Here is a 23,856-nt window from a genome sequence, read left to right as displayed (position 1 = left end):
TTCTGAGCCTGAGTGTGTATTTTTCCAGAGAGCCCAGCAGAGCACTGCTCAGAGGATGGCCAAGGAGATGTTCCATACAACTTCCAGATGACCTCTAACTCGATAACCCGTGACTGGAGGGCAGTACAGTCTGTCCAACAGAAACAGCAGTGGAATAAGATAATTCCCTCATGTAACAAAGATTACTTGGAGAATGAAACATATTGGAAAATTAGACAACCTAATAAAAATGAAAACACATACTGTATTTAGAAGATGGAAAGTGAGTGTCCTGAGAAATTCCAAAGGGTGTTTTGAATGAAACACAACTACAGGAGTAAGGTTTCAATTAAACTAATTAAAATAATAAAAATAGATAAGATTAACAACCATTCTTACGGGTCACTGTCAGACCTTCTGGGTGCATCTGAATGAGAGATATGCAATCCATGTTGTGAAACAATTGAATGAAGAATCTTGAATTTGCTTTACGGCTCTGGTTTTGCTATAGTGAATGTCTTTGTTTTTGATCATTTCTTTTCTCCCACATCCTTCACTGCCTGATGGAAACTATAGCTCTATATTGTAGTTGCATACATCCATAGAATTTCCTTAGTTATTCATCACTTCATGCATGTTGACTCTTTCAGTACTTAAACCCCACCATGGTTGACTCTCTAGTCTCTTAGTAGCATCTGGCTATAGAGTAGGTGGTTGGCAGAACGACTTTGGAGTCAGGCTGCTGTCTCCAAATCACAACCCTATCATTTATCATTCATGTTACTTTAGGCAACTTATATAAAGTCTCTGTCTCTTTGGTTCCCTATCTGTAAAATGGAAGTAGTAATAGACACTGCCTCATGCATGGTTGTGAACATAGCAGTGATAATGTAAGAAAAGCTAAGCACAATGCCTAGTCTACAGGAGGCTGTTAAAAGAATTTGCTATTATTAACACTAAAATAAAAATAATCATATTAACCTTAACATGGTTACAAAGTTAACATTTTTGTGCCACAGCTGCAATTTCCTAATGTCAGCATTGAATACTTCCCGACCTGATTGCCCTAGTTGTAGTCAACAACTAATTCCAGGTGAGCTTCCCAAGTGTTTCAGGTCTTTTCTGAGTCTTTTAAAGGAGCATTGATTAAGACCCCAACTTGACTTTCAAGGACCTACCCCAGGTTGACCTTGATTTTTGGAATGATGAGAACTGGACCAGACCTGCAGGCAAGAGGTTAACTTTTACTAAACATTTATTCTTTGCTTTTCTTTTTTTCCTATAGAATTTTCTACCTTCTAATTTTCATGTTTATGGTGTTTATGGTTTACTATATGTTTCTCCCAGTAGATTGTAAGCCCCAGGGAGAGAAGAGTCTTTGTTTTATTCATGGATGTATCCTAATTGCCTAGAAGAGTTCCTGGCATGTATTAGAAGCTCAATAAACATTTGTTGACATGAATCCATTACTATTAGTTATAGGGCAATGAACGTCACAAAGGTATGAAAGTTCTGTATTTCAATTGCCCTGCTTTGGACTGTGCATCCAATGAGTGTGGATTAATTAGGGTTGCCATGTATTCATATAGACTCACAATCTGTCCACTGAACAGCCCACAGAGATGCCTCTCACAGAGAATACAATCTCTACCTCCTCCTGAGGTATGCAAAGCAGAGGCTTTCTTGTTGAGCACCAACTAAGTGTGCCTTACTTTTGGCTAGTATAAAACATGGTCCTGTCCACTGCGGTGCTTAGTAACCAGTTGGAGAGACAAGACAATTAAAGAGAAAGAGATAACTGAAAATGTAAGACTCTACATAACCTGTGCCTCAAGAGTAACGGTAAGGGTGCTGCCATTGAGGCTGGCACGCAGTTGGTTGAGAATGGTAAATGAAATGTATAGAGGCAAAAATGCATAGACATGATCTCAAGATATCAAGGAGATCTATGAGACTATGGCAGAGGCTGTGAAGAGCAGTGCAGAAGGTATTAATGTGGGAAAAGGAAGTGTTCACCATAGACATTGTCTCCTCCAAGTATTTATTGCTCAAAAACTGATGTGGTCTCTGCCCTCATGGAAATTACAGACTATTGGAGGTGACAGAATTAATTAAATGATCACTTGAATAAACATAAAACTACCTCTCCTTGGAGCACTTAACACACTTAACACATGATATTAAAAATGTGTGTAAGGGGATTTGACTAAGATCAGGGAAGTCATGGGACGGCTTCCTTGAAGAAGAGAAGAGAAGAGGGAATTTGCCTATGTTTCCCACTATGATGACTTGAGGGCAGAAAGTGTTGCATTTTGCCTTTGTGTTCCCAGGAAGCAAAATAGAACACAAAGTACATTTTTGTTGAGTGAATGAATTGTAGGGAAGAAAGACATTTCCTCTACCCACTGTGGGTTCTTCTGGCCAGAGAACAAATTAAATTCACATGAGACAGAGTAACAGAAGAAAATTAAACAAAGCTTTCTAATATGTATACACGGCTCAGGCAACCTAAGCAACTCGCCAAAATGGCTGAAGCCACCACCTTAAATATCATCTTCAGGCAAAGACAAAGGAGGATGTTGGGGGTGGGGGGGGAGTCGATCATGGGAGATTACCACACAAGTACAGTAAACAAATGCAGATTTAAGTCCTTGCCTTTGGCATTGATTAAGAGTTTCTAGAGATAAGGTCATCCCCCCTTCTTCCTCGTACAGAGAGGGAGACACCTTTACAGATGGAGATTTCCGTTACAATGTAAATGTCTCTTAACAAAGGGTAAGTAAATTCTACTCCTCAGAGCCTCCTTCCCGTCTGCAGTTTTTTAAAAGTAACCAGCCTAAAATAATCCTCATGCCAAAGAGACACATCTTGGGGTGGCCAATTCCCGTCCCCCACAGAATGAAGGCAGGCAGATTTCAGAGAGCCTTGGATGCTGAGTAGAGGTTATGAATCTTGTTTCAAATTAGGTCCAACTCTAAGCACACTTCCACCAAGCTGGTGGGAAAGACCATTTCAGTCATTATTTTGTATCTCCTATTCCAAAATCACACCAGAATCTGGGAAGCTCACCTGGATCCCAGAAAAAAGGGCCACCTTTGTGGAAGAGGGTAGGGGAAAACAGAGGCAGAGGGATCTCCTATAAGTTATATCTCAAGGTGTTTTCCTGCCACACCTGAATATTTGCAGTTTTTCTTATGGACAATGATACTTTCAAGTGGTGAAATGATTCTTCTGAGAGCAGGGTGCAGGATGGACTGGGGAGGGAAAGCCATTATTGGGAAACCGGTTAGATGCTTATTATAAAAATCTAGACATAATGCAAAAGATCCTGGACCTTAGTGGTGGCAGTGGACGTGGGGAGCAGGGCAAACATTAGAGACATATAAAGAAAACTTTAGTAACTGATTAGATACAGAGATTGTATGAGAAGGAGGAGTCGAAGACAAACATGAGCTTTCAAGTCTCAGTGAATGGCAGACTTTGACTTGGAGGGATGGGAAGGAGAAACGGCACTTGACGATATGAAAATGTTAGCAAGATGGGCATTGATATGGAGATATCCAACTAGATGACTAAGTTGTGAGGTTGAAGCTCTGAAAAAGAGTTAAGTGCTAGGGAGGAAAAATTTGGGACTCACTTGAAGAAGGTAATAATTGAAAATGCGAAGATGAGTGAGAAGTCTGAAAAAGAAAGAGAGGAAATCAAGACAGGCTGGGCCTTGGAGCTGGGTGGTGTTTGGGCACAGGCAGCTAAAATCCAGAAAGCTGTCTCCTGAAGAAGAAGAGACTCTCTTCAGAGCATTCTCCCTGAAGCCTCAGGGTCAAGTTGAGGTTGGAGAAGCTTTAGGGAAGACAGAAAGAATGAGAATGGCCAACTCCCTGAGATCAAATTAGGAAACTAATATTAAAAAGTTAACTGGATTAAGTTACTAGAATCTTTTTGAGAACAGATTTAGTCATTTAATGGGAAGACAAACAAGGAGTTCAGGAAAAAATAGATGATGAAGAAAAGGAGACAGGGCCTATAGACCCATTCTTTCAAGAAATGTGGCAGTGAAAAGATGGTGAGAAATCTGACAGTAGCTAGAGCACGTTGTAGAGTAAAATGAAGGATTGTCTTCTCTTTCCATGTCCCTCAAGAAAATATCTTTTCTGAGGGGCAGAAGTATCAGGTTGACACTTTTAAAGGAAATAAGATTTCTCTAACATTTTGCCATTTGTAGATAGAGAGGAAGTTGTTTATCTAGATTATTTGGCTTGAGCCCTACCACGACTCAGTAAATGATTAAATGTCCATTTTTGTGACTTTCTGAAAGAGACATTCACCACCATGGCACAGTCAGCAAATGAGAATGGATTCTTTATTCTCTGTTGCCATGATGGTCACTAAAGTTGACCACTCCTGCCCTGTGGCTGTCAGTTTGCTGCAGAGGATACAAGAAAGAGAACGAGAAGTTGGAAAGGAAATGTATACTTCAGTCCCACACAGAGATCTAAAGGCTGGATCTAGACTTGTGCTCTTTTCAGAATTTGGATTAGAAATAGGCAGAGATAGAGTCTTGGAGAACAGTGCCTCTAGCATTATGACTCACTATTTGAGGATTTCATTAGGAGGGGAAGAACGTGTCCTTCAGCCAGTCATCAGGAAATCACGACTGCCTGCTTATTCTACCAAATCCTGCAGAATTTAGCTGGAGAGGGTAAGAGGCTGGGGGTGGAAACTTCGACACTGTAATGATTTCCTTAGCTAAATCCAACCTTTTCTATTTCAAGTCATGAAAACACATATTTTTAGATGGATTGATAGACATACACACATCTAGAGTGTATATATATTATCTTTTCATAAACATTTACCTGTCAGTGTCTGTAACTTAGGGTGCCTTTAAATAAAATCTCAGCTGAATTAACCTAAAATAAAATGTTCTCTATACGAGTTCCCAAAAGAAGATGAACCCTAAGAAGGACCACTTAAATTCATTCCAGAGAAAAGGGGGAATAAATGAGGATACCAGGTAGAGTTAGAGGGTTATTTTGATGAACTGATTTCTATATAATATGAAGGAAGATTAGAGCTCATAGGGTTCTGCATTTTAAAATAAATCACTGCATGGAAGCAGAGGAAATATTACTAAGAATTTTGTTCTGATGTCTGCTTAACACTTTGCTCCCTTTGTAGAATTCAACATTTGGGAAGGAAACCACCATTTAGGCAGGCCTTTCACTCATTCAACAAAAAAGTCATTGAGGGCCTCCCTTGAGCCAGGCACAATGTTAGGCTCTAGGACAAGATGGTGAACAAAAGGAGACCTTTCTCACTCCTGGAGCTGAGAGGCTGGTGGGGGTGGGGAGAGCGGTAAACAAATAATGGCACTGATGGATGTATAATTACAGACTGAGATAAGTGCTTTAGTAGAAAAGAATGGAGCCTGATAAAAAGCAAAGAACAAAGGACTCCAGGTAGGGGGTGCAGACCAGGGAAGGCTTCCCTGAGAAAGAGCTATTTTCCCTGAGATCTAGAGAACAAGGTTGAGTTAAAGCAAACCAAGAAAGGGGGGCGGCGGCGGGGTGTGCGGGAGGAAGGGGTGGCATTCAAGACCCAGAGAAGAGCATGCGCAAAGGTGGACCCCACCCCCACGCTCAACCCCCACAGGGGCCTAGCACTGCAGCTCCTAGTTAAGGATCTGGTCTTTATTCCAAGAACAGTGGGAAGCCATTCAAGTGTTTTAAGCAGGTTGGTGACATGATCAGATTCGTGTATTGAAAAGAGCGCTCTGGCTGCAGTGTTGGAAACAAATTGGAAAGACATTGTCTAAAAGCCATTGTTTCACTCGGTAAATGCTACAGCCTGCAGCTGTCACAATCACTTTGCTGTGGTCACCTGACCCCACTAATATTTTTCTGTACCCCTGTGGACATTTGGAAGCTATTTTAGGTGGAGGATTAAGAATTTCTTGATCCCAGATTATTATATGATTATGTCAACATTTGGGCTAGAGACACAATGCCCCTCTGTCTGCTCAAAATTCTGATTGGCACAACTAATCACTGTTCTTGTGGGTGATAGTACAAACAAGGCCTAGCAAACAAACTTCTGCATTTTAGTCAGGAGCAATGCCATATCACCCTCTCCTCCTCCCACCTCTGGTGCTGCACAGGCTCGCCATCTTTCTAGTTTCCCTGTCTGCACTCTGACTCTCCGTGTGTCAGTCTCACCCTGTCTCTGACCGCCCTGGTTTCTCATCATACCTGGACCTCCCAGTCAGTTGTTTGCACAGTGCTCACGCTGTGATCGGGGAACGCAGGGAAAGAACTGGCAAGAGCAAGGCAGAGCCTTGGGTACCAGGCAAGATCCAGTCATCCTGACTAATTTGTCACTTTGTCTTAGAAAGGCCTGATTGCAAAGGCCCATTTACCAAAGTTCGACTAAGCAGGACTAAAACCAAGAGTGAGCAATTGCCCCCATCAGAACCCAGGGACCCCCAGGTTACTTTAGGAGTAGTCCTGGAGCCTGAGGAGGGCTGAGCTGCAGCATAGGTGAGCCATACAGCATAGCTGCAGCTGGAGTGCATGGAGGGAAGCGGGACAGGGAGCCAGGCAGGCCCTGACGACCCCAGCCGGGAGAACCCACCTTCCAGCGCACATGCTGTGAAATGTTGCTGTAGAGCTGATGTGTTTAGAGGGCAACCAAAACCTCCTCTCCACCATGTGTAAAACTCTCTTCAACATTCCAGGCAAGCGGCCATCATTTGGTGTCAATAACACAGCTTTAATTGTTATATCTTCCTTGTATGGAGCCCAAGCAGACTCCTCCCTTAACTTCCACTAGCTTAAGCTAATTGCGGCTTCTGCCACCACACAGGAGGCTAATCCTTCCGTGACAAGATGGCCCTTTAGTACTTGAAGTGTGTCATTATGTCTTCTCAATTTTCTCCAGGCTGAAGCTCCCTATTTCCTTGCATGGGCGCTTCTCCAGTGAGGTTTCCAGTGCCCTGTTGTCTTGGCTACACTTCTCTGGACTTGCTAAGAGTGAAAAATACCATTCTTAAGACACGTGTAATTGGCTGATTAAACAAGCTGGGCTCAATCAAATTTATTCTTGTATCCATCCTTTTCAAACTAGCTCTTTTTCCATCTGTAAACAAAATTCGAAACAGACCCCATAGCTTTACCACTATGAGAAAAACTATTAGTCCCTTTGTTTGGGCACTAAAAATCAAATAACTCTGTAACGCCAGTCCGGTCTACCCTAGTTTAGTCAAAATTCCAAATACATGTCCAGTTTAGGGCTCATCCCCTTCTCTTGCTCAGGTCTGACCCAGTCTTCGAAGTCTGGAGTTGGGGGACAGAGAATGGTTGCCTGCTGCACTGTTTCATAGTTCTTCCTCTTCTCACTAGCTGCTGCTTCTAACCCCTCCAGGGCTGGGCTGCAAGAGAAGAGACCAGATTTAACTGTACCAGTTCATTATGCCTTCTAGGCATAATGGATATGCAAACATGGTTCTTTCTCTTTTGTGGCAATTTTGCATGTTCCTCTGAGATGCCCTATCAGTGACATCTAAACCAATGATTCTCCAAGTGTGGTCCACAAATCACAAAATTATCATCACCTTGGAGCTTGCTAGAAATACACATTTTGGGGCCCATCCAGCGTAAGGAATCAGAATCTCTAGAAGTATGGCCCAGGAATCTGTGTTTTAGTAAACCCTCCAGGTGATTCTAATGGAACTAAAGTCTGAGAAGCACGGATCGACGCAGTGGTTCCTCTCCTCTGGTGGTCACTTACAACCTTGGTCAGGCCCTGGGTTTCTGGGCACATTGCATCTCCGGGCCTGTGTTCTCTCGTCTCTCACTGAGCTGAGCCCACAAAGGAACTCTAGGATGCTACACTTTCCCTACAGCCAGTGGCAGTACAGTTCCCTCCCAACAATATCTTTTCATTGCTGTCCCTCAGAGGTCCCTGCAGCTAGACTGTCCATCTCAGACATATGGGGGGATGAGGATGTGAGTGTCCCTGTGCCCCAAACTTCAGGAGATACATGCCAAGCTCTCAAGGAGTCTGCTTGAAGGCTCCCTGGCTTAGCTTAAGGAGGGGAGTATGCTCCTCTCTTTTATCTCCTATTCAGGTGTGTGATGGGCTTGTGCTGACCAACATGGACTTACAGTCTGTTAACATGTTCCACAAAAGCGATCTAGCATGCCCCTTTGGGATATGGGAGGGCTTGATACCTCTTGTATTATTAATGGCCTTTGGGGCCTGTTGCAAAAATCCAAGATAACAGAAGAGTTATATTTAACATCTTTTTGGACCTGGCAACCAAAACCAAAGCCAATAGAGTGGTTGTGCTTTCTTTTGCATGCTACTTTTAGTAATGCAGTCCAAGGTCTCATTGGCCTCATCACATCACTGATATATAAGGGATATACTGTCAATTCCCTTAAATCATTTTCACTTAAGCTCCTGTTAAGTCATATCTCCCCAAATTTATTCTTAGCTAGGTCTTTGTGTCAGTTTTAAAATAGATTTATGCTTCTCTTCTACATTTACCATGGTTATGTGCCATTCCTGGCTTCTCGTATTCATACGTTGTTGAGCTCAGGGAACTTTCCAGACATTGACTTGCCTAACATCTAGACTTTCTGTCCAACTATGCTACACACTTCCAGGTGAAATAATCACTGTTCCCATTATTCCTCACATTTTTCCTTCTTGTTGATCAGAATTAAGAGGAGATTACTAATTCCCTGGTCAAGTCCTCTACATCTGAGAGATGAAACTACCATCAAGGCAAATGAAGAATTTGTCAGATGTTCTGCTGTCATTGCATTTAATATCCCACAGATGTTCATTATGCATATGTGCTGTTCACCTTTCCTGGTTGGCCACTCGCTGCTTGGCAATTGATTTCTTAACTGCTCTTTATTGCTTCTCCATAGAGCTTACACTAAATCTTCTTTACCCCTTAAAATCCTGGCACTATTTATTCCCATCACTCCCCACAAATGACTCCCTATCCATTTTACCTAACAGAATTAACATCAGACAACATGAGCTCTCTCAACTTCCCTCTTCTTGAACTCAAAATTTCTCCATAATTTGACTCTTTTCTCTCTCTTTGTTATTATCTCTGAAGACAACCCTCTTATGCTTGCCAAGACCATGCCTCCATCTTTGTCTTCTTTTCTCATTCCCTTTGGGACTTTCATTTCTTTTGCTTCTTTAATGTGTCTCGCTCCTCTAGCCCCCTGACATTAGCCAAAAAAAGTTTAAGTTTCATAACCTACAAATCAACCCACGAGAAAATATCCCTTGACTCTCAAGTTGCCATCATGTAGCTTTCTTTTGCTTCACTCCTGTTGACCCATCTTGGCTGCCTTTTCTCAGTTTTCCCAATAACGTTCCGTTCAAAGTTGGTCAATGATCTCCTAGTCATCAGCTGAAAAGGCCCCTTCTTATTTTTCATCTTCTTGGAACCCTAGCCTTTTCATGTTATACTTTATACTCCTGACTCTCCCCTGGGCACATGACAAGTCCTCAACATACATCTATCCTGGTTATCATAATTGCATCAGCTTCAAAACTGATCTTCCTACTGATAATCTCTCTATTCATTGTATGTTCCATTACCAGAATTACTTTACTAAAGGAAATTCAAGTTTGCCTAAATGTCTTAAATAATCTAGGCCCAAAGTCCATTTTCAGCCTTATTGCCTGATGTTTCTTGACACGCCAACCAAAGTGAATGATAAAAATGGAACTATTTTCCTCGTCTCCAAACAAAATTTTTTTCATTTCAAGGTTTTGATTATGCTGTCTTTCCACTTTGAACTTTTCTTCCTTCCAAGTTCTTTATGTCATGGTACTATTTATTCTTTAAGATCTACCACAAATGCTACCTCTTCTGTGAAGACTTGCCTGATTCCTTTAAATGAGTGACTTCTTTCTCTGAATTCCTATAGCCTATTGGCATCTCTTGTGTTATACATTCAAATACACAAGTGTCAATAATTACTAAATTTAGAGAGCATAACATCTTCCCGAAATGACTACATCTTTGCCACAGAAGGAAAACAATATAAACTACTCCTCCTCCCTTGTCTTGCATTAGTTTAGACAAAACACCATCTGAGAAGTAGGGAAACCATAATTTTCTTTAATGTTTTGCCTGTAATTTGTAAAACAACAGAAAATATTTCTGTGGACATGTTTAAAATTTTTCCCAGATGCCATAATTTCAGTACTGTATGGCAATGTCTTCATGACACCCACTGAACATCCAGATGCTGAAAGAGTCTGGAGGACAGGAACTAAAATGATCAGCAATTTTGGAAATAGGCCCTATGTGGAAGTAATTTATATACGAAGAAGGAGGAGAAGGAGGAGGGCGAATTATCTGACTGAGAAAAGAAAAGGTAAGGCCAGGAAATGTTAGCAATTAGTTTCTGATGTCTAAAAAACTATTATATGAGTGATAGTGAGCAGCTGTTTCACGTCCCTCCTCAGAGGAGGACAAATACTTTGGGCTATTGCAAGAGAGATTACAAAGAGATATTAGGAAGAGTCTCCAGACACTAAAATTGTGGAGTCTGATAACATGTTGTCAAAGAAAGTGGAGAGAGACATCTTTCTACACTGGAATAAGGGTGTTACCTTGGCGAGAAGAAAAGATACTGGAGATAAGGCTCTGTCAGGGTTTTTGTTCCAATGAGGTCATACATGCAGAGAAAGAAATGATTCTATTACACAGTATATGAGGAAGTTCTTTCAGAAAACATAAGTTATGAATCTAATCTATACTTAAGGAAGGAAGGAAGGTTTAGGCAATATGACATTATGAGTAGATGTACAGTCTTCAAAATAACATTCTGGTTACTTCTCCTGGATCACCGACTTCCTAGTTTTGTGACCCTGGAAAAGTTGTTCAACTACTCTAAAAATCAGTTTTCTCATCTTAAATGTGGGGATAACAGTTGTGCCTTATTCAGAGAGACGTGAGTAGTCCCTGAGATGATGCTCAATAAGTGTTCATTTTTATTATTTTATTAGATATGTAGCACCTTCTAGGTACTATGTTTGGTATATTACCAATCACAATCTCCTTTACAGAGCAATCATCCAAGCCCTATATAAAATAGGATGATATGATGACTTTTCACCAGAATTATGTTCTTTAATTAAAAATGAAAGCCCTAGGTATCAAAGACCAGCCTGCTGAGTTTCCTTACCTTTCCCAACCATGAGACATTTCCCTGATGTCTGCAGCACGTCTTTGACGTCTGGGACAGAAGACCAATTTGCCTCCACCCCCATGTGGCTCCACCTGTCATCGTTATTATGTGATCTTTATAAAATTAAACTGTGAATGTACCAACTTTTTTTCATTATGCTTTCAACCAAAGCCATGAAGCTTACAAATATGGTGTCTGTTTAATAAAATGAAAGAAAATTCCTGTATTTAATTTCACATCTTCAAAATAATATTTATACCCACTAATGTATTCATGTTCAGTTTGAGCTATAATGTGTTTCTCACCATCTGATGAGCTTGTGATAGAGGGTCTATTTGTAGCCAGTAGTTAATAGACAAAGTATATTTTCCTCTGAGTCATTGCTTCTTTCTTCCTCTACCATTTATCTTCAGAAAAAGCCATTTTCCCAAAGATCTCAGGGTGTGAATCTTTTAACTCTTCTCTGTTTATATCAAGTAAAGAGATCATCATTCTGATCTTGGCAGTAGTTACTGTATATCAATATAGACACCTGGTAAGGTTTCAATCTCCCGTTTGAGAGTCAGTTAAAAAGCACAGAATGGTAAAGTTACCCATGTAGTTGTATCGGAGTGTGTGTGTGTGTGTGTGTGTGTATTTACATATTTATTTCCTTTTTAAAGGAAAGTTTGGATTCTCAGGAGCAAGGATAATGAGGCATATGCTCCAACAAAGAGTTCAGTACAAAATGTTATATATAGCTTAATGCCAAAATATATTAATGACTATCTCTATGCTAATAATGAAATTTCAAAATCCAAACAGTAGGGTTGAATTTATGTGGCTGAGTCAGAAAGAGTCATCATAATTGGAATTTTGGCAACATGTTTGGATGATAGAAATCAGTGGGGCATGACAATCTTTACTTTGAGTTATACATAAAGATAGCTTAGGACTGGAATGAGACATGCATGATGTATAAAGGAATCCTTAGATACTATGAAAATAGTTTACTACTGTGAAGAGAAAAGGGGAAGGTTAAATTACTTTGGCTATAAAACCCCATGTAGTGCAAAAACCAACCGAGCCAACTTTGTTTTCCAGATGTCTTCAGAACTACATAATTACAGAAGTTGGAGGAGTATAGGAAGATGGTTTTAGGATGTGCTTGGTGCTTTGCTATAGAAATAGCAACAATAAAAGTTTTAAATGATCCTAGAATGGACAAAGGAAATACTATTGCATAGATCTGGTAAAGCATTCTTTTATAGAACATGCCTAAAATGTCTGCCTTTGGAGTAAGAAACACTTGAGTTTGAACTCCAGCACCACCACTTACCCTTTCTATTGGACCTTGAGAAAGTCCTTCACCTCACTGAGTTTTAGTTTCCTTGTCTGTAAAGTGAACACAATAACAAGGCCATCTACTTGGGGCTGATGTGAGGTTTAAATGAGATACGAATAAAGCCCTTAACCTAGGGTCGGGGGCACAGAGTAAGGGCTCAATAAATGTCAGCTGTGGTATTGATCATGATGAGGGTGAAAATGATGAAGAAGAGGAGGAGGAAAAGATGAAGAAGAAAATCAGTGAGTCTTGATATTTATAATCCTTGTTAAAAGTGACTCCTGAGAGGAAACAATAGCCTGGTGAAAGAATGGGAAAATCTTCTCCTTCTAAGAGAAAAATATATTATAGTGAAGCCTTTATGTGCATTCCTTTATCTGTCCTTGTAGAAGAATATTCATAGTAAAATTGAAATGGGGTCATATTCCTTTTGAAAGAATGGAAAGAGGATTTTTTTTTTTTTACCTAGAATTAAGAACAAACCTTAAATACGCTATTAAAAAGTTTTGTCCTTTGGCTAAACCCCTATTTAGCTAAAAGTTTATTAAAGACAGCGGTTTCTTCACTCTCCCTAGTCTGCAGGGACAGTGGAGATGGAGTGTGGCACATCAAAAGTTAAGGTTGGATGAGGAGGTGTTCTTGAAATTGACAAGCTGATCCTAAAATTTATATGGAAATGCAAAAGACTTCAAATATTCAGAGCAATCTTGAAAAAGAAGAACAAAGTTGGAGGACTCACACTACTTGATTTCAATTTTCTGGGAAGCTACAGTAATCAAGACAGTGTGATACTGGCATAAAGATTGACAGAGCAATGGAACAGAATAGAGAGCACAGTAACACATTCCTACTTAGGCAGTCATTTGACTTCTGACAAAGGTGCCAAAGTAATCCAATAGGAAAAGGAAATTCTTTTTTTGTTGTTGTTGAGGTAACATTGGTTTATAACATTATATAAATTTCAGGTGTACATTATTATATTTTCACTTCTGTAGAGATTATGTCGTGTTCACCACCAAAACTCTAGTTTCCATCCATCACCATACAAATGTACCCTTTTGCCCCTTTCACCCTCCTCCCTACCTCCTGTCCCTCTGGTAACCACCTATCTATTGTCTGTATCTGTGTGTTGGTTTATTGTTGTTGTTGTTTTATCTTCCACATATGAGTGAAATCATACGGTATTTGGATTTCTTCATCTGACTTATTTTGCTTAGCATAATACCTTCAAGGTCTATCCATGTTGTTTCAAATGGCAAGATTTCTTTTTTTTTTTTTTAAATGGCTGAGTAGTATTCCATTGTATATATAGACCACATCTTCTTTATCCATTCATCCATCAACAGGCACTTTAGTTGTTTCCAAGTTTTGGCTATTGTGAATAATACTGCAATGAACATAGCAGTGAATATTTCGTTTTAAATTGGTATTTTGGTGTTTGGATAGACACCCAGAAGTAAAATAGCTGGATCATATGGTAGTCCTATTTTTTATTTCTTGAGGACTCTCCGTACCATTTTTCATAGTGGCTGCACCAGTGTGCATTCCCACCAGCAGTGTATGAGCATTCCCTTTTCTTCACATCCTTTCCAATACTTGCTGTTTCTTGTCTTTTTAATATGAGTGTGAGGTGATATCTCATTGTGATTTTGATTTGCATTTCCCTAATAATTAGTGATGTTGAATACTTTTTCATGTGCCTGTTGGATCTATATATCTTCCTTGGAAAAATGTCTGTTCAGATCCTCTGCCCATTTTTCATTTGGGCTCTTTGGTTTTTTGTTATTGTGTTGTATGAGTTCTTTATATATTTTGGATATTAACCCCTTACCAGATATATGATTTGCAAATATCTTCTCCCAAGTGGTAGGTTGTCTTTTCATTTTGTTGTTGATAGTTTCTTTTGCTGTGCAGAAGCTTTTTAGTTTGATGTGGTCCTATTTGCTTATTTTTTCTTTTGTCTCTTTTGTTTTAGAAAATATATTCAAAAAGATACTGCTAAGAACAATGTCAAAGAGCGTGCTGCCTATGTTTTCTCCTAGGAGGTTTATGGTTTCAGGTCTTACACTCAAATCTTCAATACATTTTGAGTTAATTTTTGTACGTAGTATAAGATAGTAGTCTACTTTTATTCTTTTGCACGTGACTGTCCAGTTTTCCCAACACCACTTATCCGAAAGAATTTCTTTCTCCATTGCATGTTCTTGGCACCCTGGTTGAAAATTAGCTCCACAGATATGTGGGTTTATGTCTGGGCTTTCAATTCTGTTCCATTGATTGGGGTGTTGGTTTTTCTGCCAGTATCATGCTGTTTTGATTACTATAGCTTTGCAGTATACTTTGAAATCAGGGAGTGTGATGCCTCCAGCTTTGTTCTTTTTTTCTCAGGCTCTCTTTGGCTATTTTGGGTCTTTTGTGGTTCCATATAAATTTTAGGATGCTTTGTCCTATTTCTGTGAAAAATGTCTTTGGGATTTTGGTAGGGATTGCATTGAATCTGTACATTGCTTTAGGTAGTATGGACATTTTAACTATGTTAATTCTTCTAATCCATAAGCACTAACTATCCTTCCATTTTTTGTGTGTATTCTTTGATTTCTTTCAATAATGTTTTATACTTTTTAGTGTACAGGTCTTTCGCCTCCTTGGCTAAATTTATTCTTAAGTATTTTATTCTTTTTGTTATGATTGTAAACGGAATTGTATTCTTGATTTCTCTTTCTTTATTTTGTTAATTAGTGTCTAGAAACTCAATTGATTTTTGTATGTTGATTTTGTACCCTGCACCTTTACTGTATTTGTTTATTATTTCTAATAGATTTTTTGGTGGATTAGGAGAAGGAAATTTTTATCAATAAATGGTAGGATAAATAAAAGTAAATAAATATCAATAAATTGGACATCCATATGGAAAAAAGTGAACCTTGACCCCTACCTCACATTATACACATAAATTAATTCAAGATGAATAATAGACATAAACATAAAAGCTAACACCATAAACTTTTAGAAGAAAACACAGGAGAATATCTTCATGATTTGAGGATATGCTAAGGTTTCTTTGTGAGAAGACAAAGAAATACTAGCCATCAAAGAAAAAAAATTGACAAATTAAACTTCATCAAATGAAAAGTTTCTCTCATCAAAAGACACTGCTAAGAAAATGAATAGGCAAACTGAGATTGGAAGAAAATATTTGCAAAACATATATCTGACAAAAGATGAGTATCTAGGATAGAAAGAACTTCTACAACTTAGTATTATAAAGTTAAATAACTCAATAAGAAAGGGGCAAAAGATTTTGAACAGACATTTTTAAAAAGAAGATATATGCGAGGCCTGCCCAGTGGTATAGTGGTTAAGTTCATGCACTTTGCTTTGGAGGGCCAGAGTTCATGGGTTTGGATCTGGGGCACAGACCTACACATAGCTCCTTAAGCCATGCTGTGGTGGCATCCCACATATAAAATAGAGGAAGACTGGCACAGATATTAGCTCAACAACAATCTTCCTCAGGCAAAAAGAGGAAGATTTACAGAAAATGTTAGCTCAGGGCCAATCTTCCTCACACACACACACACACAAAAGAAGATACATGAATGGCTAATAAGTAAATGAAAAGATACTTAACATTATTTGTCATCAGGGAAATGCAAATTAAAACTACAATGAAATACAATTATGTATCCAAGAGGAAGGCCAAAATAAAAAAGACTGACAACACCAAAAGTTGACAAAGATGTAGAGTGATTAGAACTCTCAAATGTTATTGGTAGGAGTGAAAGATAGTACAACCTGGAGTAGGTACCACCTACTTTATGACCCGGAAATACTACTCCTAGGTATTGCCCAAAATAAATTAAAACATGTCCACAAAGGTTTAAACAATAGTGTTCATAGCAGATTTGTTCATAATAGCTAAAAACTAGAAATAGGATAATGTAGAAATAAACTCTGCTCTATTCATACAAAGGAGTATTACTCAGCAATAAAAAGGAAAAAAACTATACTGATCACCAACAACAATATGGATGAATCTCAAAAACAACGCTTAGGGAAAGAATCCTTACACAAGGATTCCACTTACTGAAGTTTTATAACAGGCAAAACTAATTTAAGGTGGAAAATGTCAGAACGGTGGGTGTTTCGGGGAGGCAACAATTGACTGAGAAGGGGCATGTGGGAACTTTCTGGAGTGTTGGCAATGTTCTATATTTGGGTAGTGGTTTGGGTTACACAACTGTGTACTTGTATTTGTCAAGACTCAGGGAATGTTTACTTAAGATTTGGGCATTTCATTGTCTATAAATTTTACCACAAATAAAAAACAACCCTGTAAATGACTATTGAAACCTAGTTAAAGATATGCATGCCAAAATGTTTGGGAGGAAGTGTACTGATGTCTTAACTGGCTTTGAAATTGTGTCAAAAAGTAAGATGGATTGATAGATGCATTGAGGGATGGATAGATGGACTGTTATGTGATAAAGTAGGTATAGCAAAATGCTAATGGCATAATCTAGGTAGAGAGTATGTGGGTGTTCACTGTAAAAGTCTTTCAACTTTTCTGTATGTTTGAACATTTTCATAATAAACTTTTGAACTAAGAAGTTAACGCTGAATGGGTAGACAAGACCCAGATGAGTGAGTTTCTTCTTTCTCCTGTTGAGTATAGAGTAGGCGAAGCCTGAAGATTTTAAGCAGGGCAGCGTTACCATGAGATTTACATTTTAGAATGTTATCTCTGCCTGAAGTGTATGGGATGAATTGTAGGCATAGGAGCAGGAACTAACTTCAGGCTAGAGACTAGTTAGGAAACTATTCCAGTGGTCAATGTGAGAGATTTAACAGGGTAAGGTCTATAGAATTACAGTAGGCAATGGTTAGATATTGGGGGAGACGCCCAGGAAGGAGTCCAACAGGTCTCCCAGGTTCCTGGCATTGTTCACAGAGTGAATGGCAGTGACAACCTCTGAGAGGAAAGAGAGATGAAGCAAATGAGAAGGTGCGGGTGGGAGAGTGAGAAAAGACGTCTCACTCCATATTAAACATGTTGACTTTGAGATTCACTGTGGTTCTCTGAAGGTGAAGGTGTCCAGGTGGCATTAACAATATGGGTCTAGAGCTCAGAGGAGAGGTTGGAAATACGAATTTTAAAATCATCGGCTAAGTGATGGTAGTTGAAGCTATGAAAATAGATGAGATGGTCCAGGGAGAGAACATAAATGAGAGAGCCCTGAGGTTACCGACACTTCAGGTTGGCTGAGGAAGAGGAGCAAGCAAATGAGGCAGAGGAGGAATGATATATAGCAATGTTTGTAGTTCTCAAAAGTACTAATAACAAAATTCATATAGAGGAGGGTACAAATAACTCTATCAGGGTATTTGGGGTGGAAAGGAGAGGAGTCAGGAAAGTTTTCACAAAGGAAATGTCATTTAGGATCTTAAAGGTGAATAGGAGTCTTCCATGCAAACATAGGAGATAAAAAGAATGCAGAAAGAACAAAATGGTAGGCTAGAAGCTTCAAAGAATATTCAGGGAACTTTGGGCCATGCCTTTTTGACTCTGGGTGGGGGATCGCACTGTGGCATTTTTACCGAATATGGGACTGTTGGAGTATAATCATGGGGTTATGGAAGGATGGCCTCTGTAGTTCTCCCTGATATAAACCACTTTTTCTAACTGTAGCGCACATTAGAATCCTTTGGAGGACTTATTAAAACACAGGTTACTGGGCCCCATCCCGAGTTTCTGATACAATAGATGTGGGTGGGCCTGATAATTTGAATTTCTAATAAGATCCAAGATGATGTCACTGCTGCTGGTCCAGACCACACTTTGAGAACCACTGAGGATGCTAGGAAGAAGAGGTGCCACACAATCCCCCAGAATCAGCTTCCCAGGGTAGGCCTTCCCTGTCAGAAGGGACTGGTTATACTGGGGATGAGGGACAGTTCCCACCACATGGTCTTCGCATCTTTCTCATTTTCTTGGTAGACAGATCCTTCTTATTTAATCTTCAGCTCATAGGAATTTTGAAAATTTTTGAGGCTGAGCTCTCTTCAACGAAATAGACTCATATTCATGCTGAGTCCCTGGGCTTCCTCTGTCCACACACCCTGGTGACACGTATAAGAGAAAATGATGGCTGCACATTTCTCCCCATCCTTGGCCACCTCATGGAACTGATGGCTGGATGAGATTACCATACGGAGGCTACCTGATACAACATTTGTCGGGTGTTTTGTACATTTTAAAGTACATTTACATCAATTCATCATTTTACCTTCCTGATAAGCCAGTGCTATTTTAATTGATAGATAAAATAAACAAGTACAAAAAGATGATGATGTGTCAAAGTCTCCACAATAGTTCGTGGTCTAGTGGTGACCTCAGTGGCACCACAGCCTCTCCTAGAAACTGGGGACAGTTTCTGTTAATTTCAAATTTCTCTCTTCTACAGGTCTGCAACATATCAACAAGACAGTCTAACGCAAATATTCCAAAATTAGTCTGGAATTTTAGTCCCCGCCCCCAAGACTGTATGGCAGCTGAATTTAGGATGCCTATTACTTTGAGAGAAGGAGCTGCTTTTAACTCTCCTCCTTCCCCCCAAAGCTTGAGATTGCAGAGGTCTTGGAAATGTCTCCAGTCCCACCATGCATGGAAATAGCGTAGTTGACATGTCTGCAAGGTGAGTGACAACATACTACCCCAAGCCTCCCTGAGATTTGTACAAGAGAAGAGCTGGGCTGTCCCTGTGCCCATAGGAGGAACTCAGAAGGGATGAGTGAAGAACAGAGGATCAGATTAGTCTGTAGCAAGGAGGACATAGTGTGACCTGTGGGGGCCCATGACGCAGGCCATGGTAAGAGGGAAACTGAGTTTATTAGATGACACATCATAATCCAGAGAGGCGATTACACCAGCTAAGAAAGTTTAAATAGGGAGAGTTAAACACAATGGCAGAGACAGGATCAAACTAGAATACACTTACAAGAGTTTTAAAAGACATTCAACTCAAAATGAGCCAAAGGAATGAAATGACCCAGTTCCAGGATACACTAAGAGAGAGATGATCACCAAAACACAAGGCTCCTGTACTCTAACGCATTCCTCTGCCAAACTAGGTCCAGTTTATGACAAAGATATTAAACGGAGTGGGGGATAATTCAGAGGCTCAAAGGGCCTTATCTTATGCTGTTGTGATCTGGTGGGAAAATCAATGATGCTAAGCTGCGAGAAGAGACAATTCAGGGGGATGGGATACTCATCACTGAATATTCAAAAGTCTGTCATGTGAAAGGGGATTAAACTTGTGTGGATGGGTGAATGTTACAGGAAACAGATTTTAGAACAAGCAATATAAAAAGGAACTTTCTAGAAAGTAGAACAGCATGAGGATTAAGAGCATGGGGTTTGAAGCAAAGCTACCTGGGTTTGAGTCCCAGTTCTCCCAATCCTGTTGTGACCTTAGACAAATTATTTACCCTCTTGGTGCTTCAGTTTTCTAATCAGCAAAATGGCATTAAGAATAGTATCTTCTAATAGTGTTGTCTGAGATGAAATGAGTTAATTGTTCTAAAATGATTTGACATTGTCTGGCACATGCTAAGGGCACAATAAATACCAGCAGTTATAGTTGGTATTATTGTTATTGATAGAGCTAATGATGGAAGGATGGCTTTGAGGGATGTATGTACCCTCCAAGGAGTGGTCCCAGCAGAGATCTGCAGACACTAGGCAGGAAATCATGGAGAGAGTAAGCAGTGGTAGGAGGGCGCTGGCACCAGACTGATGGCTTTCAGCTAGTGGGCTGCGTGCTACCCATGGGCTGGACAAGTAGTACAGGTGGACACAGGACTTCAGAACAACCATGAAGGATTTATTCTTCACACGTTCTATTTCCACTTGCAGCAGCCTCGTGACTACTATATTCCAAATGGAAATACTTGTGTTTTTGCCTTAGCAAAAGCACTAAACCTCACTCCCAAAAATATTTCTGCAACTTTAATATCTTTACAACTGTCTATAGATGATACATATATTATCATAAACTACCAAAAGTCAGCCTCTACAGAAAGTGAGCATTTTGAATCATGACAAGACCCAGGGACACACATTAATTCTTTTTTCAAAACTTACTGAGGAATTCATACCTCAGGCACTGCTCCAGGCATTAGAGGGATATTTTTTTGTTGTTAGTGCTGCCTTGCCAATTCTGACTCCTAGTGACCCTGTGTACAGCAGAGCAGAACACTGCTTCGTCTTTCTGCACCATGCTCTCACCTTCTGGCACCATATCAGACAATATTTTGCTGCTATTCATTGTGTTTTCATGGCTAGTTTTTTTGGAAGTGTGTGGCCAGCTCCTTTGTCCTAATCTGTCTTCGTCTGAAAGCTCCACTGAAACCTGTCCACCATGGGTGACCCTGCTGGTATTTGAAATATCAGTGGCATAGCTTTCAGCATCACAGTAACATGCAGCCACCACAGTATGACAATCAACAGATGGGTAGCCTGGTTCCTTGACAGGGGAACAAATTCAGGCCATGGCAGTGAGATGGCTGAATCTTAACCACTAGATCATCATGGCTAGGGATATTTAGATTGATATTAATAAGCTACAGTCTCTGCCTTCAAGGAGTTTACAATTTAGTCACATTAGTTGGACATAGAATACAAAAGTTAAGAACCACTATGTGAAATGAACCTAAGAGAATCCTTTCAATACTGAGTGAGTCTACAATTGTACAATCCTTGGCATGGTAAGCAGCAACAGCCCAGTGGACAAATTTAGCACAGAGAAGAGACAAAAACAAAAACAGACAAATAAAAAAAGACCTAGAAGCCTTGAATAGCCTTGAGGTTGTATAAGCATGCTGAGTTAAAGGCACCGAAGGTCACTGTACTTTTGAAAAGTAAAGCATAAGGGCAAGAAAGAGCATTCTCTGTGCGATGAAGCAGAGAAATAACTTCTTCAGAAAGAAAACAGAAATTCTTTAAAATAAAATATAATGCAGAAAATAAAAACCTACCTGGCTATAATTATAGTCATTGAAATATTAAATTCATATATTAAATTCAGATGTGATGGGACAGATAGAGGATACAAAAGACAGACTGTTGAGAAGCTTTATGAAAACTACACATTGTAGTTTAGTAGCTGGATGAAAAATTCTGTTGCTAAAGATAAATTTTTATAAAGAATTTGACACAAAGCTGAGAATTTAAGAGATGTAGTTTCAACAAAAGAAGTTTAAGGTAAAACCAAAATTTCTCCTGCAATCATTTTTAGTATAACATTGATGGAGAATAAAGTCTTCCAGGAAGTCATTACGTAGCACTTAAGACATGTAAGCGTTTCAACTCTCCAAAGCCAGATGGTATTCATTGTGGAGTCTCAGGAGGACTCACATGTGAATGGCCGTAGTATTGCTCAAGACATAAAATACAGCCTCAGTGCTACGCTCTTACCTAAACATCAGGTTCCACTGGGAGTTTTTTCTTGAATAAAGATTTGAGAATTGGGTCTCGTAATCTATTAGTGCAGAGGAATTATTTCTGGAAATTAGAAAGGTGTTCTGTCCTCAGGAGATGCAAGAAATTAAAAAACTCGGAGCCTCTTGAATTCTAAAACATTTGCTTCAAAGACTAATTGAATCGATATGCACTTATAATCTTGATATATTCTGAAGTGAAAAATAAAATCAATATTCAATTTAAATTCTTTCTGAGGAAAGACAACAAAATGCAGAGAAAACAACTAATCCAACATTACTTTTTAAAAATGATTTATATTTTTGGTTTTTTTCCAAATTTTCTATCACGAATATGTATTATATCTATAATCTGGAAAGATGGTTGAAACAAAGAACTATAATATACCAATATTAAAACATTTGTGAAAGTATTTATCTTAAAGAATACAATTAATTGTGGTAGCTTTACTCAAAAAGATTTAAGACAGCCAAGCTTAATAAGAGTTAAGGTGATCACTCTGGATTAAGACTCCAAATAGAGACTGTAAGATGGATGGTCGAATATGTGGTATGAAATTGCACAGCTTAGCATTATTTTATTCTAGAATAGAGAAAAATTATTAGAGACTTGATTGAGCTATTTAAGCTCTCAATGAAATCTGAGCAACTCCACATTTTAACCTGTCTATACTAAGAGGGAAAAAGGGACCCTGTATGAAATTAATAACCAGGAAAATTAGTAAAAATATGAGCTAATATTTCACTTTGTATAGAGCTAAAGTATAGAATATCGTGTCAACGATTATAGTAGGAAAATTATGGAGGTATATATTTTATAATCATTAATTATATTTGTCTCCACAAATATAAAAGAATTATTCTATCAGTATCTCTTGTCGTAATCTGAAGCTATCAAAAGCAGTAGGACATTAGCTGATTACCTACAAGAGAGATTGCGCTTATTTCCTTTGCTTAGCAATCACCCATACCCATTGGTTATCACATTATGAGGCCAACAGCCAACTTATTTTGGAATTATCAGATACTGGCTACTAATGAAAGAGGACACCTGGTGAGGGGGACCAAATATTTGATCATCACGGAGATATTTACTTCTTTTGCAAGATTTTTCTCTAAGAGAAGCTCCTGGTCTTTGGTCAGGAAGACCAGCATATTTCCCAGGGAACTGAAAGCTCTGCGTAAAATAACCTCTATTAAGCAAGAGATAACATCTGTCTCCAGGTCAAAGAGATGATATACTGTGCTGCAGGACACCAGTTCCTTTTTGTTCCCATTGGATTAAGATAAAGTCAGATATTTGGCTTCAAGTGACTGTCTGAGCCAGTCTTATAGCACAAAGTTTACCCATGGCCTAATGTCAATCAACAGTCTGGAGGGCAGAAGCTCTTTCTATGTAACAACAATACTTCATTTTTAATGGATAGCTGACATACTTCTTAAGAGCTATGAGCATATTGAAAACTCCCAACAATTAACCTTGGGGGAAAAATAAATAATTACGATTAATGTTTTTACCAGGGTCAAGGGCTACTATTTTATTGTGCTCAAACCCTCAGTTAGTACATAGATTTTCTATTAATTTGTTGATCCTGTATGGACTTCAGGCTCAGTGTACGTACTTAAAATTTGTAGAAGAAGTTGATTCTATAAAAAAACACTATCCTGTGACAGCATTAATAGAATTAAAATGCCTAAGCATCCCTGCCGATACATTCTTCCTTTGCATATCTGACTTCTGAAAAACACATATTCTCTTTGCAGTGTTCAAGCAAGTAGCCTTGAGCTGGAAGCAAGAGTGAAGGTCAAAGAAAGAGAGGAAAT

The sequence above is a fragment of the Equus asinus genome, chromosome 9 (assembly GCF_041296235.1).
Source record: "Equus asinus isolate D_3611 breed Donkey chromosome 9, EquAss-T2T_v2, whole genome shotgun sequence".
NCBI classification, from domain to species: domain Eukaryota; kingdom Metazoa; phylum Chordata; class Mammalia; order Perissodactyla; family Equidae; genus Equus; species Equus asinus.
Note: the sequence above shows the minus strand (reverse complement) of the source record.